At 40.0% G+C, this 17,814-nt stretch overlaps 1 protein-coding gene across 7 annotated transcripts in view; it reads right to left on the bottom strand.

Annotated features, from left to right (window-relative positions):
- Positions 1-17,814, bottom strand: part of TMEM131 (transmembrane protein 131) — a 203,408-nt gene that overhangs the window by 146,416 nt on the left and 39,178 nt on the right. The window contains exon 1 of one of the 7 annotated variants that reach the window (XM_036302289.1): positions 561-807. The exons of the other annotated variants lie outside the window; for them this stretch is intronic. The gene's annotated coding sequence lies outside the window, so the exon portion shown is untranslated. Of the gene's footprint in view, positions 1-560; positions 808-17,814 lie in introns of those variants that run through there. 7 annotated transcript variants of the gene reach the window in all.

The raw sequence follows: 17,814 nt of genomic DNA, 5'->3' as shown, positions 1-17,814 counted from the left end.
ACACATACATTTCCTTGCTCTGTCCGCTGAGAAGGCCTAGAAGTAATTGCATCCTAGGAGCAAAGGGCACACTGAGCACCCAGGTCTTGGTTCCTAACACCATCCTCCACCAAAAGGAACCAGGGCTTCTTGGAGAGGTGTCTGAATCTAGGGCGAGGGCAGGAGAAATACAGGATGAAACTGGAGCATCCTGTTGTGCCAGAAAGTGAGAAAGTGCTAAAAACCAAAAAACCTACATTGATTGGAATATGTCATAGGAACAGAAAGAGTTCCCAAATGGCCAAAGCTAAAACAACTTGAGCAGTAATATAAAGTTATAACCCAAAGTATAAAATATCCATGGGTCCATACTAATATAAATAAATAAGTGAATAAAAAAATAAGTGGGGGAGAAGAGACAAAACTCCTAGACTGAAGAATTCTAAATAATTTATACAGAAACTCTTGATGGAGTGTAACTCCCTATTCTTTAAGCCTGGGATACACACTGTGATTTCCTCCCAAAGAAAACAATATAGGAAGGAAGGAAAAAATAGTAAATTCACAATGGAGAACATTACCTTAGTTAGATGATCAAGGTCAGTTTCCACAGTGAAAGGTCATGTTGACAGTATGTACCCTTGAAATGCTTTATAATAAAAATGGCATTTTTATGTCTGTGGTCTTCCTCCCCAAATCACTTAGCCCCAGTCTCACTGTGAGAAAAACACCAGACAAATCTCACTGAGAGACATTCTACAAAGTATCTGACCAGCACTCCAGAAAACTGTCAAGGTCATAAGAAAAAACAAGAAATGTCTGAGAAACTGTCCCAGACCAGAGGAGCCTCAGGGGACATAACTACTAAATGTAATGGGGTATCTTCAATAGGATCCTAGAAAAGAAAAAGGAAATTAGGTAAAAGCTAAGGAAATCTGAATAAAACATGGGCACTTCACTTAATAATAATGTATTAATACTGGTTCATTAATTGTAATAAGAAGTACACATTAAGGGAAGATGTTAATTATAGGGAAAACTGGATAAGAGTGTATACAGGAACTCCGTACTATTTCTGAAATATTTATATAAAACTTGGATTGTTCTAAAATAAAAAGTTAATTTTTAAAAAGCACAAAACAATGGTATTTCAATTGGCTCCTCATTGTTGGTCTTTGGGCACTCAGGGAAGAAACTTGTTGTCTAATCCCATATACCTGGTATATGGCTAAAGCTGAAAGTCAAGCAGCAGAATGAGATATTAGCTAATTAGATCACTGTACATAATTAAGTGGTGTTTTCCTGCCTTCGAGCATCACTTTCCTCTTATTCTAGTAATCACATACAGATTTTACTTTGGGAAACCCACCTCCTCCATTGTTGTGTTTCTCTTTAACCACATTGCCAACCTGTTGGTAAAATTTCCCAGAGCTGAGAGACCAGAGAAAGAGGCTGACAAGTCCATCATTAAATCAAGAGTTTATTAAGGTAACTTACATATGAGGAGTGTCTTGAGCGGACAAGAGAACATGGATATCCTCTGCCTCTGTAGCAGGTGCTAACGAGTTATATAGAACAGGACAGGATGCATAGGGGCACAGGAGCGAGATCAGCCCCAGGTAAGGAAAATCCACCTTAGGAGCTTGCCTTGGGCAGAAGGGAGGGATCAGTTTCTGAGAGGATTTAGGGGAAGTGATGTCTGTTCTGGGTCCAGCAGTTGTCACATCATAGAACAGTCTCTTCTCCATACAACCTGTTCTACTCCTGCTCATTCCCCACCAGTTCTTAGTATACAGAGAACATTCAATGAATATTAAGTGCATGAATGAAATCCCACCTTTTTGCTCAGGTATAAGTTGGTATTTGCATTAACTGGTGCAAATGATCTCTTTCTGGTTGTTGTCTCTAGTCCTAGCTTGTAGATGAATTTCAAACTTAGGTCAGAGCTAATGACTCCAAAGGAATTACTGACATAGAGTACATTCGGAGTGCAAAGAACATCTCTACAGTGATAAGCTGTTCAGAAGAAAGGACTGTGAATATAGAAGATTCTGCCCAGCTCCCCCATTTCTCATCCCTTTCCTCACCTGTTAACACAAACTGAAATTTCAGCTGATCCAGAAAGTGTATTTTTGTTAATACTCCTATTGAAGACAGATTTATTGATGTAAGAAGAACACAAGAAGCTATTAAGAATTAATTGGCTAGCCAGATGCTCTCAATGTAGGCAACAAAAAGTAGGAGTTCGTAGTTAGAAACTTTCCATTTATTTAATAGAGAAAACCAAGAAGAAAGTACTGGAAACATACTGTATTTGATGGCTACTATCATCACATAAATTTCCATCATCAAACTAGAAGATCAGACTTACCTGGTCTTTATCTAACTGATCTTTTTAAAAACCAGATTAAAGAAAAGCCATGACTTGGAAGGGCCCCAAATCCTGTGTCAAAGAGCCACCTTGCCTGAAATCCTTTTCTCATGGCTGGTGTATTCTCCGTCAAGTATCAGTCTTAAAAACACCCCAGAGGCCCTCTGTGACTGTTTCAAGCAGTTCCCTGTTATACTCTCTCATATGCCCTATTTTATCACAATCTGTAACTAGTTCCTGGTTTGCTTATTTTGCCATCTATGCCTAGGACAAAGTCTGAAAGATGAAAGATAAGAAATATTGGATAAAATACTGGCATTACTACTTCAAAATTAATCATCACTAATGACATTAATATATCTTTCATAGTTATACTTGCTCAGGATTTTGTTTCAGCAAAATGCTCAATAATAAAATTTTTTAAACATTCTGAACTAGTTTTGTATGAACCTCTCTATAAAGATACTTTATGATTGAAATTTTATTCCTTCCCTTGCTAGTTTTCTTATCTGAAAGATGTAAGTTACATCTAATTTATCTACTTCCCACATTAAAAGTACAAAGGGATTGATGAAAGAAACCCAATAAAAAAGTATAATTACTGAAATTCCCCAACTTTTAATGAAGTAGTATAAGAAACATAAAGAAATGACAAAATATGGCCCATACACAGGAAAAAATGCAATAAACAGAAACTGTCCCTGCAGAAGTCCAGATATAACTCTTACTAAATAAAAATATTAAATAAGCTTTTTAAGTATGTTAGTAAATAAATAATAAAAGAAAAAAATTAAAGAGAATGATGTCTAACCAAATAGAAAATACCAATAAAGAGGAAGCAATTAGAAAAAAAAAAATACAAATAGAAATTTGGGCCCTAACCTGTTTGGCTCAGTGGATAGAGCGTCGGCCTGCGGACTGAAGGGTCCCAGGTTCGATTCCGGTCAAGGGCACGTACCTTGGTTGTGAGCACATCCCCAGTGGGGGGTGTGCAGGAGGCAGCTGGTCGATGTTTCTCTCTCATCGCTGTTTCTAACTCTCTATCCCTCTCCCTTCCTCTCTGTAAAAAATCAATAAAATATATTTTTTTAAAAAGAAATATGGAAATTAAAAGTACGATAACTGAAGTAAAAAATGCATCAAAGGATAAATCGAGACGCGGAGAAACCAAGATGGCGGCATAGGTTAACGCCGGAGATTGCTGCCTCGAACAACCACTTCAAAAATACAACTAAAAGACGGAACGGACATCATCCAGAACCACAGGAAGGCTGGCTGAGTGGAAGTTCTACAACTAGGAGGAAAGAGAAAAGAATACCCAGACTCAGAGGAGGCGCAGTGCTGAAGTCAAATACTAAGGTACAGAAGCGCACACGGAGCGGGCTGGCTGCTGAGGGCGCGGTTGTCTGTTTCAATCGGGAGGGAGTCTCAGGCTCTGAGCTCCAGATCCGGGTGAGTCTCTGGGGACCCAGACTCAAACGGGAGAAGCGGGACTGTCTGGCGTCGGTCAGAACTCGAGGGCAGCTTTCTCTCCGAGGTTTGCAGCAGTTGCTGGGACTCTGAGAGGCAGAGCCCCTGGGGATAGGACTGAGAGCAGCCATAACTGCTCACTCGCCCGCCCTGTTGATCCCCTGGGACCCGCCCCGCCAAAGCCCTGCACAAAGGCATTTGCTGGATAGCCTCAGGCAAAGGCTAGATTAGCACCGCCCTAGAGATCCAGCACAGAAGTTCTCCCACTGAAGACACAGCTGATTCTCATAGCCAGTTGGCCTGGAGGTCAAATCCACTCCAGTATTACCTACAACAATCAAGGCTTAACTACAACAAGACTGCGCACAAAGACCACAAGGGGGTGCACCAAGAAAGCATAAAAAATGCGGAGACAAAGAAACATGACAGAAATGGAGGATATAGAGCTCAAAACCGCACTTTTAAGGTCTTTCAATAATTTTCTATAAACTGCCAATAAACTTAATGAGATCTACAAGAAATCTAATGAGACCCTCGATGTTGTGATAAAGAACCAACTAGAAATTAAGCATACACTGACTGAAATAAAGAATATTATACAGACTCCCAACAGCAGACCAGAGGAGCGCAAGAATCAAGTCAAAGATTTGAAATACGAAGAAGCAAAAAACACCCAACCGGAAAAGCAAAATGAAAAAAGAATCCAAAAATACGAAGATAGTGTAAGGAGCCTCTGGGACAGCTTCAAGCGTACCAACATCAGAATTATAGGGGTGCCAGAAGATGAGAGAGAGCAAGATATTGAAAACCTATTTGAAGAAATCATGACAGAAAACTTCCCCCACCTAGTGAAAGAAATAGACTTACAGGTCCAAGAAGTGCAGAGAACCCCAAACAAAAGGAATCCAAAGAGGACCACACCAAGACACATCATAATTAAAATGCCAAGAGCAAAAGACAAAGAGAGAATCTTAAAAGCAGTAAGAGAAAAACAGTCAGTTACCTACAAGGGAGTACCCATACGACTGTCAGCTGATTTCTCAACAGAAACTTTGCAGGCCAGAAGGGAGTGGCAAGAAATATTCAAAGTGATGAATACCAAGAACCTACAACCAAGATTACTTTATCCAGCAAAGCTATCATTCAGAATTGAAGGTCAGATAAAGAGCTTCACAGATAAGGAAAAGCTAAAGGAGTTCATCACCACCAAACCAGTATTATATGAAATGCTGAAAGGTACCCTTTAAGAAGAGGAAGAGGAAGAAAAAGGTGAAGATACAAATTATGAACAACAAATATGCATCCATCAACAAGTGAATCTAAGAATCAAGTGAATAAATAATCTGATGAACAGAATGAACTGGTGATTATAATAGAATCAGGAACATAGAAAGGGAATGGACTGACTATTCTTGGGGGGGAAAGGGGTGTGGGAGATGCGGGAAGAGACTGGACAAAAATCGTGCACCTATGGATGAGGACAGTGGGTGGGGAGTGAGGGCGGAGGGTGGGGCGGGAACTGGGGGGAGGGGAGTTATGGGGGGAAAAAAGAGGAACAAATGTAATAATCTGAACAATAAAGATTTAATTAAAAATAAATAAATAAATCGAGACGCGGCAGTAGATGTAACCACGGAAACAGACAGAATGAAACAGACCGATCTGCTGTCAGTGTCCATGGCCTCTGATCCTGTCTTGACCATGAAACGGAAGTGTGCCACATATTCTTGCTAAAAAGCTTATAAGGATATAGGCTCAACAGGGGAATGTAAACAGCGACACCCAGATGTGGGTGTAACGATGGCGGGTTCTTCCTTCAATGTTTCACAGTCATTTGTTTAAGATCATCGAATAAAGACAAAAATCCTCACCGGGGGGAAAAAAATGCACCAAAGGAACTCAATAGCATATTTCAATAATGTGGAAGAATGAGCAAACATGAAAATAGGTTGAGATTATCTAGTCTGAGAAATAAAAATGAAGAAAAAAAAGAACAAAGCCTCAATGACCTATATGAGATACTGTCAAGAATACCACCAACAGTTGCACAATTGGTGTCCCAGAAGAAAAGGAAAGGAGAAGGGGGAGAAAAAATATTTGAATAGGTGGTATTAATCTGAACAAAACATAACTGATATAAATTAAAGTGTTAATTGTTATGCCCAGGACAATCATTAAAAAAAAGACAACAAAAATGTTACTAGAGACAAAAGACATCAATCTATCAAAAAGATATAACAATTATAAACATATATGTACCTAACAAGAGAACTCCAAAATACAAGAAGCAAAAACTGATAGGAATGTTGAGAAACAAGAAATTCAACAAAAATACTTGGAGAATTCAATATCCGACCTTTAAAAATGGATAGAAAAACTACGCAAAATATCAACAATGAAATTACAATAAACCCGAACAACACTAGGAACCAATTAGATCTAACATCATCAGTAGAACACTCCAACAATAGAATATATGTTCTACTAAGTGTACATGAAACGTTCTCCAAGACAGACAATGTTAGGCTATAAAACAAGTCCTAAAAACTTTAAAGGGAATGAGGTCATACAAAGCATGTTCTCCAACCACAATGGAGTAAAATTACAAATCAATAGAGAGAAATAAAAAATATGTGGTAATTAAAAACAGGCCTAAATAATCAATGTGCCAAATAAGAAATCAAAAGAAAAATTAGGAAATATTTTGTATTAAAAACAAAACCACAAGTTACCATAACTTATAAGATATAGGTAAATAAGTGCTCAGGAGAAAATTTACAGCTGTACATGCTTATATTAAAAAGAAACAAATATCTCAAATTAATAATCTAACCTAACCATTTTAAGAAACTAGAAAAAGAAGAGCAATCTAAACCCAAAATAAGTAGAAAAAAGGATATAATACAAATTAGAGGAGGAATAAAATTGAGAACAGAAAATAAAAAAAAATAAAAAAAAAATTTGGTTCCTTGAAAACATCAACAAAATTAACAAACTTTTTAGGTAGACTGAAAATAATTCATGAATGAAACAGAACTAATCTTACAGAGATAAAAAGGGTTTACCAGCCTTATAGGAATAAAAGGGTAAGAGGATAACTAGGAAAAATGTGCACCAATAAATCAGATAGACTAAATGAAATGGACAAATAACTAGAAACACAGGAACTACTGAAATTAACTCAAGAATAGAAAATCTGAATAGACCTATAACATGATTAAATTAGTAATCAAATATCTGCCCATAAAGCAGGGGTGGGGAATGTCTGGCTGTCGGGCCAAATAGGCCCGTGAAATCATTTGATCTGACCCTGCCAAGGCATTAGGGGTGAGTTAAATGTTTGACCAAATACAGCAGGCTAATTTTTAGGTTGATAATTTTGTATGGCCCACGAATGATGCTATAGATATCCAAATGGTCCTTGGCAGAAAAAGGGTTCCCCACCCCTGCCATAAAGAAAAGCCTAGGGACAGATGGCTTCATTGGTGAATTCTACAAAATATTTAAAAAAGGACTAACACCAATGCTTTATAAACTCTTGCAAAAAGTAATGAAGAAGGAAACACTTCCCAACTTATTCTATGAGGCCCTAATAATGATACCAAACTCAGATAAATTTATCACAAGAAAAGGAAATTACTGATTATGTATCCCATAACATAAAAGCCTAATACGCAAATTGTTCGACTGGGAGTTCGACCGCTCACTATGACGTGTGCTGACCACCAGGGGGTGGCGCAGAACATGGCGGGCATCAGCAACACGGTGCTGGCAGCAGACGGCAGTGGAGGCACTGCCGGCCCCAATGAGAGTGGGACCACGGCGGGATGGTGGAGGTGAGTGGGCAGTGCCAGGCCAAGGCAGGTGCGAGCTGGGGCCCAATTGCCCTGCTGATCGCCCCTGCAGCGGTGGCGAGGCTGCCACCTGGCCCCCAGGAGCTGAGGAAGCCGGGCGGGGGGCCCGGCCCTGCCGGGAGCCGGTCCATGCTTGCTGTTTCAAGGGACCTGGCATATATGGCATACTGTTCTTAATATGTTTGCTCACCTTCTTGGCACTATGTGTTTTAACCAAGGTCTCTGAGAAAGGGTGTTTCCCCAGGTAGGGATTTTCCCCTGAAGTTAGGGAGGGAATAAAACCTCTTAACTAAGTGCCAGGCGGGTAATTAATCACTTTAACTATGAACAATCATGCTTAAGCTACATAATCTTTACTCCCTGGAATGGAGATAAGAAACGCCCTAACCTTTGTAATAGAGATTGATAGGATTGAATCAACTGGTATAAATACAGATGTAATAAGACAGCAAGATACAGAACTTAGAACACGGAACTAAGAAGACAGAACCTACACAGAACCTAGAGACAGAAGAACTTCGCTGGAGAGAACATGGCAAAAGATCCTGGACTGAACCTGACTATAGAACATTGCAAGAGAACCTGACTAGAACTTGGCAACTGAACCTGGCTGGAGAACCTGGACAGAACCTGGCTGGAGAACCTAGCGAGGGAACATGGCTACAGAACCTGGCTGGAGAACCTGGAGAACCTAGCAAGAGAACATGGACACAGAACCTGGCTGGAGATCCTAAGCAGAACCTCTCTGGAGATCCAGACCAGAACTTGGCTGGAGATCCTGGCTAGGCTGCTGATCAACCGAACGCTGTCTCCGTGTCATTCCTTCTTCACCGACTCCATCTACACCTTTGGGAACCCCTGGACCTGCTGGGGTTGGACCCCAGCATGGCCCGGACCGATCACCCCGCAGACGGCGACCAGCGGTGGCAGGGGACAGGGCTGCCGACCAGCTCCCAGGCACTGAGGGAGCCAGGCAGGGGGGCCTAGCCCCGATCAATCATCCTGCAGGCAGGATGATGGAGCAGGTGAGGGGGCGGTGCCAGGCCACGGCTGGGTGCCAGGCGGTGCTGCGGGCTGTGAGGCTGAGGACACAAGCTGGGGCTGTGAGTCTGGAGGCGTGAGCTGGGGCCCGATCCCCACAGGCCACCCCGAGGGACCCCACCCGTGCATGAATTTGTGCACCGGGCCTCTAGTCTCTTATAAATATGGTTATCAAGTATTCAACAGTATACAAGCAAACTATATCCAGCAAAATATGCAGAGGATTATATACCACTAGAGGCCCAGGGCACGATTAAATCGTGCGCGTGTAGGGTCCCCTAGGCCTAGCCTGCCATCAGGACCATGTTTGCCACCCCGTGATGCCTCGCACGCTCTGTGGATGCTGCTGATGCCTCTATTTTCTGAATCTTTTCTTAAAAGGTTGCCTGAATGGCACGTTAAATACTTTGTAACTATGAAACAAAATGTAACCTGACTCCAGAAGAACTTTAGGCTTAATAGTTCTTTCACTACAGAAAGTCACTTGTTAGTGTGCACGTGTGTGGGCAAGAAGAACCAACAGCAAATGATAAAGCAAATGGGGCAAACTGCCAACAATAAGTCAATCTGAGTAAAAACATTTTTTTATTCTATTTTGATTCTTAGAAATTTTCTGAAAGTTCAAAAATATTTCTAATATAAAGTTTACAAGAAAGAAAATCACCTTGCAACTTCTAAAAATGTGATTGTTTAAACACCCTCTTTTAAAAAGCCTTCTGTCAAGCAATAGTAAACTCCTTACTTATGTTACATTGCAAGTACTGGAAATATAGATGCTTGGTAACCAAACTGCTGCCACAAATTAATTGTGATAATAATAAAAAATCAGCAAACTGACTAGCCTCTAGCAAGGCTGATACCCCCAAAAAAGAAAAGACAAAAATCACCAACACCAGGAAAGACAAAAATCACCAATACCAGGGGGTAGCACTTCAGCATTACAAGATCAACAAAAGAATACCATGAACAACTTTGTGATCATAAATTCGACAACTTGCAAAACAATGGACCAATTCACCAAAATCCCCAAATACCAAAGCTCAACCAAGATGAAACAGATGGACAGCATGCACCTATAGTCATGAAAAACACTGATTTTGTCCATCGAAAGATCTCCCAAAAGAGAAATTTTCATGCATAAATTACTGAAGAATTTTATCAAACATTTAAAGAAGAATTAGCACCAATTTTACATAATCTATTCCAGAAAATACAAGATGAAATACTTCCAATTTACTTTGAGGCTAGTATTACCCTAATACCAAAGCCAGACAAAAACATAAATTAAAAAACAAAACAAAAACAAAAACTACAGGCCAACATTCCTCACTAACTTAGATATATAAATCCTTAACAAATAACTAGCAAACTGAATCTAGCAGTGTATAAAATAGAGAACTATATACCACTAGAGGCCCGATGCATGAAATTCATGCAAGGGGCTCAGCCCTTGCAGCCATGGTGGCTGCCTCGGCCCTCACAGCCCCGGCTTCATCCAGAAGGTCATTTGGCTGTCCGGTCTAATTAGCGTACTATGCTTTTATTATTATAGATAGCTGATTGGGATTCATTTCGTATATGCAAGACGAATATTTGGAAATCAGTCAATGGAATCCACCATACCAAAATTACATGATAAAAATTACTGATGAAGAAAAAGCTTTTGGCAAAATCTGGCACCCATGCATGATATAAATCCTCAGCAAACCGAGAGAACAGAATAGAATTTCCTCCACTTGATACAGTGCATCTGCAAAACAAAACAAAACAAAAACACCAACCAACCAACCAAACACCAAAAAACCTATTGCTATATCATCTGTAACAGCAAAAGAATGAATCCTTTGCCCCTAACTGGGGGAAAGGTGAGGGTACCGCTTTCACAAATCCTATCAGCATAGTATTAGAAGTTCTAGCCACTGCAATAAGAAAAACAAATAAAATGCATACAGATCAATTAGGAAGGAAGAATGAAACCATCCCTATTTACAGATGACATGAAAACCCAAAGGAATCTATGGAAAACACCAAAACTAAAATAAGTGAGTTCAGCAAGGTAGTAGGATATAAGATCAACACACAAGAATCAGTAACAGTTTTATATACGAACATGTGGAAGCCAAAATTAAACCCAAACACCATTTACAATCAACACACAATAGAATAAAATATTTAGGTATACACTTAACAAAAATCTGTATGCCAAAAATTACAAAATGCTGATTTAAAAAACAAGACCTAAATAAATAAACACACTTACTGGAGCAATCAACATAGTATAAATGTCAATACTACCCAAATTAATATACAGATTTAATGCAATTCCTATCGATGTCTCAGACATAGGACAAGCTATTCTAAAATTTACAGAGAAAGGCACACTAGTAGCTGAAATAATCTTGCGAAATAATAAAGTGGAAAAACATAATCTTGCCCTGACTGGTTTGGCTCAGTGGATGGAGCATCAGCCTTCGGACTGAAAGGTCCCAGGTTCGATTCCGGTCAAGGGCATGTACCTTGGTTTCGAGCACATCCCCAGTAGGAGGTGTGCAGAAGGCAGCTGATCGATGTTTCTCTCTCGTCAATGTTTCTAACTCTCTATCCCTCTCCCTTCCTCTCTGTAAAAAAATCAATAAAATATACTAAAAAAAGAAAAACGTAATCTACCTCATGATATGGCTAGAGTACTCCAGGCAGTTTAGTACAGGAGAGGCATATACTCACAGATCAATGAGATAGAGCCTGAGATAGAACTGAACCACACAGATAAGCCTGGCTGATTTCAAAGGTGCAGAGAAGCCCAGGAAAGGCAGACAGCCTTGTCAAGGAATGGTGCTAGAGCAATTGGACATCCATGAGCAAAGAAATGCCAAACATTTTAGTATCTTACAACAATCTGTTTTGCTTGTGATAAGTAGAAGTATGAAATAGTTACAATGTCCCATCAGATAATTTGTTGATTATAAAGGTAACACTTTTTGTTGCTAATCCTCACCCCAGGATATTTTTTTCCACTGATTTTCAGAAAGAGGGAAGGCAAGGAGGGGAGGGAGGAAGAGAGAAAAGAGAAGAGAGAAGAGAGAAAGGGGGAGAGAAGAGATAAAAGGAGAGGGGAGAGGAGAGGGGAGGGGAGAGGGAAGAGGGGGAGGGGAAAGGGAAAAGGGGGAGGGGAGAGGGCTGAAGAATTTCTCTAAACAGAGTCCACCACTAAGTGGACTGCAAAGGATAAAGGCTGTAAAGAAACATCATTTGAGAAAGACACAAAGATTGGTCGTCTCCTGCACGTACCCTGACCGTGACTGGGGTCAGAACTTGCAACCCAAGTATGTGCTCTTGATGGGGAATGGAACCCAAGGCCCTTTGGTGGAGGGGTCGACGCTATAACCACTGGACCAGGGCAAGAGAACACTTTTTTAAAAAAAATTCCAATCGTTGTTTTAACTCATGTGGTTGTGATTTCCTATATTCTGATCAAACAGTTTCTGAGTACAAATTAAAATTTCAAATTTCTTTCAAGGAGCTCCTACAGATAACACTTAAGTCATACTCCATAAGTGGTTAAAGGAAAAAGAAAGAATTAAAATCTGGAAAATTTTCTCGGGCATAGTAACTGTGGTGAAAACATAAATTATATTAAATTGAGAAAATGTTATAATTAGAAGAGTTAAAGAACATTTCTTCAGTAATAATGTAAACTAGATTGTTTTTACTATTAAACATGACTTTTGCCAATGCATAATTAATTTTATTCACTATCAGTCTTTAATAGCTTATTTCCTAAGTTTATAAAAATAAAATTGTACAACAACATTAATTTAAAAATGAAATTAGATGTTCAAACAAATGTGAGATGTTTACAAAGAGAAAATAAGACTCCAAATTTGACAGATTCCAAACAACAAAAAACACACAAAAATCCTAGTATGCCCAAGTACTCAATGTTTTACTTAAATATAAATTTTAGCATTACTATAAACTTTTAAGTTTATTTATTTATATATTTCATTATTACATGAACATAAAAATGTAGTTACACATATTTTTCTCTCTAGTACAGCAATTTCCAACCTTTTTCATCTCATGGCACATAAAACTAATTACTAAAATTGTGAGGCACACCAAAAAGTATATTTTTTGCCAATCTGATAAAAAAAAAAAAGTATAATTTTGATTCACACTGACAGCTATTGCTGTATTGATTGTTGTCATTTTTTTAATTTGAGAATCTAAGGAAAAGAGGTCAGTGCCCCTGACTAAATAGTCAGGTAATGCATGTTTAAAAAATGTTTGTGGCACCCCAGTTGAAAATCACTCCTCTAGTACCTACGCATAAATCTTAATTATACCTCATCTGTCCTGGTTGCTTCAAAGCTCTAGGGATACCATTTTTGGCATTAACCTCTGACTATAAATAGAATGTACCAGCTACTCATTCGTAGCGAGGGGTAGGGTTACTTTACCATCGCATTGTGGGGTGAGTCAATTACAAACCTTAAAGTTAAGACAAGAAGCAAGTTGCCTCTTCAGACATCAGAAAAAATGTGAAGTGCTAAAACTTCTACTCCAAACGGACATACATTTATCCTGCCGATTGGTATGGCTATCAAGTATGCTGACAAGTGAGGACGAAATTTTCAAAATTAAACCTCCAAAATACGGTTAGCTAATGCCAGAGTAGGTACTCTGCTAGTTTATTTTTAAAAAACAAAAGAAAACTTTTACAGGAAGCTACTGCACATAAGCACTGTGCTTGGGGTTAAGGCTGGGCACTGCCTGTCCTCGAGGAGCTCACAAAACTAAGATGGGACACAGACAAATGAAGTACTGGGGCTCCAGGTGCACTGACTCCACCAAATCCAGCTCCAAGAGGCTGCGAATGCTTCCAAGGGTAACCATGATTTTCCATTTCAATGGGGTGACCAAGGCTATATATTCTGCATTCTTTCAAGGATACAGCAACTCTATTTTCTTAGAGTATATAAATTCCTATGTTTTTTACTTCTTATCTAGCTTCTTTTTTTTTTTTTTTTTCTTACAGCTTATAGCAGCCTGCTCCAGGAGAGAAGAGCTGCATGGCACCAGCTGGGTCAGGTTTCCCCTGTAAATCTACAAATTTCCCTTCTGCTCCCCTTCCCTTCACTCATGGGAGAGATGGCCTGCCCACAACCCCTCCCCCTGATCTCTGTTCTGCTTTTCCTCTCCATCCTTCTAAAAACCTCTGCCTGCACTGAGATATTAAGATGGGTTTTTAAGGACTGGGAAAAGTCCATCTTCTTGAGATGCCAGCACGCAAATAAACCTCATTCCTTAGTACCAGCACCTGTCTCACTAGATTGGCTTTCGAGTTTGCCTGTCGTCGCAGCAGGCAGCAGAACCTGGGTTCGGTTACACAAGCAGTGGCTACATGAGAAAGGCAAGCAAGAGTCAGATAGATGTGCATTACCAGAAAGCCCAAGGCAAAAGAATTAGAGGTGTGAGAAATGATGGTACTCTCAGAAAATAACGGTCATGTAGTAGGTCTGAAATTTAGGGAGCACTGGGAGGTATTAAAGAAGCTGAAGAGGGAGATAGAGGCTGAGCCATACCCCATGCTAGGCTATCTTATATAAGTTATGCGCTTTTTCCCATTTTGTAGTAACATGACCCAGGTCACATCAGCTGGTAAATGGCAGGTCAAGATGAAAGCTCAGGTCTGTTTTTCTATAAAGTTCAAGCTTAGGCTGCCTCTCAACAATCCTCCATACTTTGGTAGTGGGGGAAGTGTCATGCAACAAGATTGGCTGCTTGAAGGAAGAAAAATCCCATGCCGAACTAGTATAATAACTAACCCTTAAACAGATCATTAAAACAGCAATTCTCAACGTACTGTCCTTGGATTCCTGCACTGAATCACCTGAACACTCAGTACAAGGGAGGTTCTGGGCCTCCTCCTAAACCTTCTGAATCACATTCTCTGGGACTCAGTCTGGGCGTTCGTACATATGTTCTGGAGGTCAGTGATATAAACGTCTTTTCCACTGAAGCTAGGTGGATGCCAGATTTGAAGGGGAGTATGAAGGCAAAGGCTTAATTCAACTTTGGACAGACAGGACTTGAGATGGACAATGGAGTATGCAAGTGAAAATGCTGATGCAGACAGTCCCAGGGCAATATCTGAACTTGGGGAGAGGTCACATCTAACTAGAGATACCCACAGAGATGAAAAATGAAGAAAAAGTTACCAAGGAAAGTCCATACTGTTTTCCATAGTGGCTGCACCAGCTTGCATTCCCACTAGCAATGTACTAGGGCTCCCTTTTCTCCACATCCTTGCACTTGTCATTTGCTGATTTGCTGATGGCAGCCATTCTGGCAGGTGTGAAGTGATACTTCATTGTCATCTTAATTTGCATCTCTCTGATGATTAGTGACTTTCAGCAGTTTTTCTCGTCTCTTGGCCATCTGTATGTCCACTTTGGAGAAGTGTCTACTTAGGTCCTCTGCCCATTTTTAAATTGGATTGTATGTCTTCCTTCTAAGCCCGTGGTTCTCACCTTGGCTGCACATTAGAATCACCTAAGGCCCAGAAATCAGGATTTTAAAAAGATTCCCAGGTGATTCTAATGTGCAGCCAAGGTTGAGAACCACTGTTCTAAGCTGTATGAGTTCTTTATATATTTTGGAAATTAACATCTTTTCAAATGTATCATTGGCAAATATGTTCTCCCATACAATGGGCTCCCTTTTCATTTTGTTGATGGTTTCTTTTGCTGTGTAAACGCTTTTTATTTTGATGTAGCCCCATTTGTTTATTTTCTCTTTTGTTTCCCTTGCCATTTGACCAGTGATCCCACTTCTAGGAATATATCCTAAGAAACCCGAAACACCTATCAGAAAGAATATATGCACCCCTATGTTCATAGCAGCACAATTACAATAGCTAAGATCTGGAAACAGGCAAAGTGCTCATTAGTAGATGGATAAAAAAGTGGTGGTATATTTACACCATGGAATACTATGCAGTTGTAAAAAAGGATCTCTTACCCTTTGAAATAGCATGGAAGGACCTGGAGTACATTGTGCTAAGCCAGTGGTTCTCAACCTTCCTAATGCCGCGACCCTTTAATACAGTTCTTCATGTTGTGGTGATCCCCAACCATACAATTATTTTCATTGCTACTTCATAACTATAATTTTGCTACTGTTATGAATCGTAATGTAAGTATCTGATATGCAGGATGTATTTTCATTGTTACAAATTGAACATAATTAAAGCATAGTGATTAATCACAAAAACAGTATGTAATTATATATGTGTTTTCTGATGGTCTTAGGCGACCCCTCTGAAAGGGGGTCGCGACCCACAGGTTGAGAACTGCTGTGCTAAGCGAAATTAGCCAGAGAAAGACAATTATCATATGATCTCACTCGTATGTGGAATCTAATGAACAAAATAAACTGATGAACAAAATAGATCCATAGATATAGAAACATGGAACAGACTGACAAATCAAAGAGAGGTGGGGATGGGTAGGTGAATGGGTGGGGAGAGTCCTAAGGCTGTATGTGTGTGCAGGGTGGAGGGGGTCAATAGGGAAAAAGGGGGACATCTGTAATATGTTCAACAATAAAGATAATTTTTTGAAAAAGAACTGAAATTCAAATTAAAAAAATAGAACAAAACAAAAAGTTACCAAGGAAGAAATAGTAGAGCTGAATCCTATAGTTTAATTTAATACAAGGCAGAATCTCCCTCAGGCAGCAGTGGAGCTACTGATGGCAGAATATCTGAGAAAGAGAAACAGAAAAGCAGAGCAGGTGTCATGGAAGCCAAGAGGGAGGAGGGTTCAACAGTGTCAAAGGTTATCATACAGAGAGGATGAGGGAAGGGGAGGCAAAGTCTTTAAAATAAGTCACCAGATTTGGTCAATTGGAAGGCACTGGTCAGTCTTGAGACAGGTTTCTGAGTGTCAGAGCAGAAGCCAGACTATATAACATGGTTGCCTCAGAGGATTAAGAGAAGGGGGAAAAGTTTGCCTTGGAAATGCTCTTTCTAAAGACTGAAGTAAAGACACATGTGGGTGAAGAGAGACATAAACTAAAGTCAGCGGGTCTGTCTTCAATAAGTTAAGACTTAAGGTCATGTCTTGGGGGGTAAGGAAGGGGTGAGGGAGAGAGGGACAAGCCTGTACAACCACTGCTTCAGCCACAGGGTAAAGACTGCACAGCCTCAACTCTCAAACAGGAAAACATTTTCTGCCAAAGCTTTTACTGTAGAACGCTTTAAACCTACAGAAAAATGATATTGTCAAACTTGTTTTAGTACATTCTCCTTCTCTATATATATATTTATTTGTTTACTGGCCATTTAAAAGTAGGCTACAGTTACCACGGCATTTCCCAGTAAATACTTCAGCATGTATTCTCTAAGAATAATGACATTCAACACAATCACAATTCCATTATCACATACATGTAGACTCACACTGATATAGTATTAAAAATACGTAGTCGAGCCCGGCATAGCTCAGTGGTTGAGCATTGACCTATGAACCAGGAGGTCATGGTTCAATTTCGAGTTAGAACACAAGCCTGGGTTTCAGGCACGATCACCAGTAGGGCACATGCAGGAGACAGCCAATCAATGATTCTCTTTCATCATTGATGTTTCTATCTCTCCCTTTTCCTTCCTCTCTGAAATTTAAGTTTTAATTATCCACCCAATCTGAAGTCCAGATCTAATCAAGGATCGTGCATTACAATTGGCTGTAATGTTTCTTTAGTCTCCTTTAAATCAAAATTCTCTTCATTTTTTTGTCTTTCATGACATATTTTTGAAGACTGTGTCCTCATGATTTAGATTCACATTAAATATTTTTGGCAAGAATAATATATAGACATGAGAGACCCGGTACATGAAATTTTGTGCACTGGGGGAGAGGGGTGTCCTCTCAGACCGGCCTGCGTCCTCTCATAGTCGGGACCCCTCGCTCCTTACCATCTGCCTGCAGTGGAGGCAGAAGAGGCTCCTGCCACCGCCAATGCGCTCGCCAGCCATGAGCCCGGCTCTGGCTGAGCAGCGCTCCCCCTGTGGGAGTGCACTGATCACCAGAGGGCAGC

Source organism: Myotis myotis, unplaced genomic scaffold (genome assembly GCF_014108235.1).
Source record: "Myotis myotis isolate mMyoMyo1 unplaced genomic scaffold, mMyoMyo1.p scaffold_m19_p_30, whole genome shotgun sequence".
NCBI classification, from domain to species: domain Eukaryota; kingdom Metazoa; phylum Chordata; class Mammalia; order Chiroptera; family Vespertilionidae; genus Myotis; species Myotis myotis.
The sequence above is the reverse complement of the archived record's forward strand: the minus strand, read 5'-3'. Positions and strand labels throughout refer to the sequence as shown.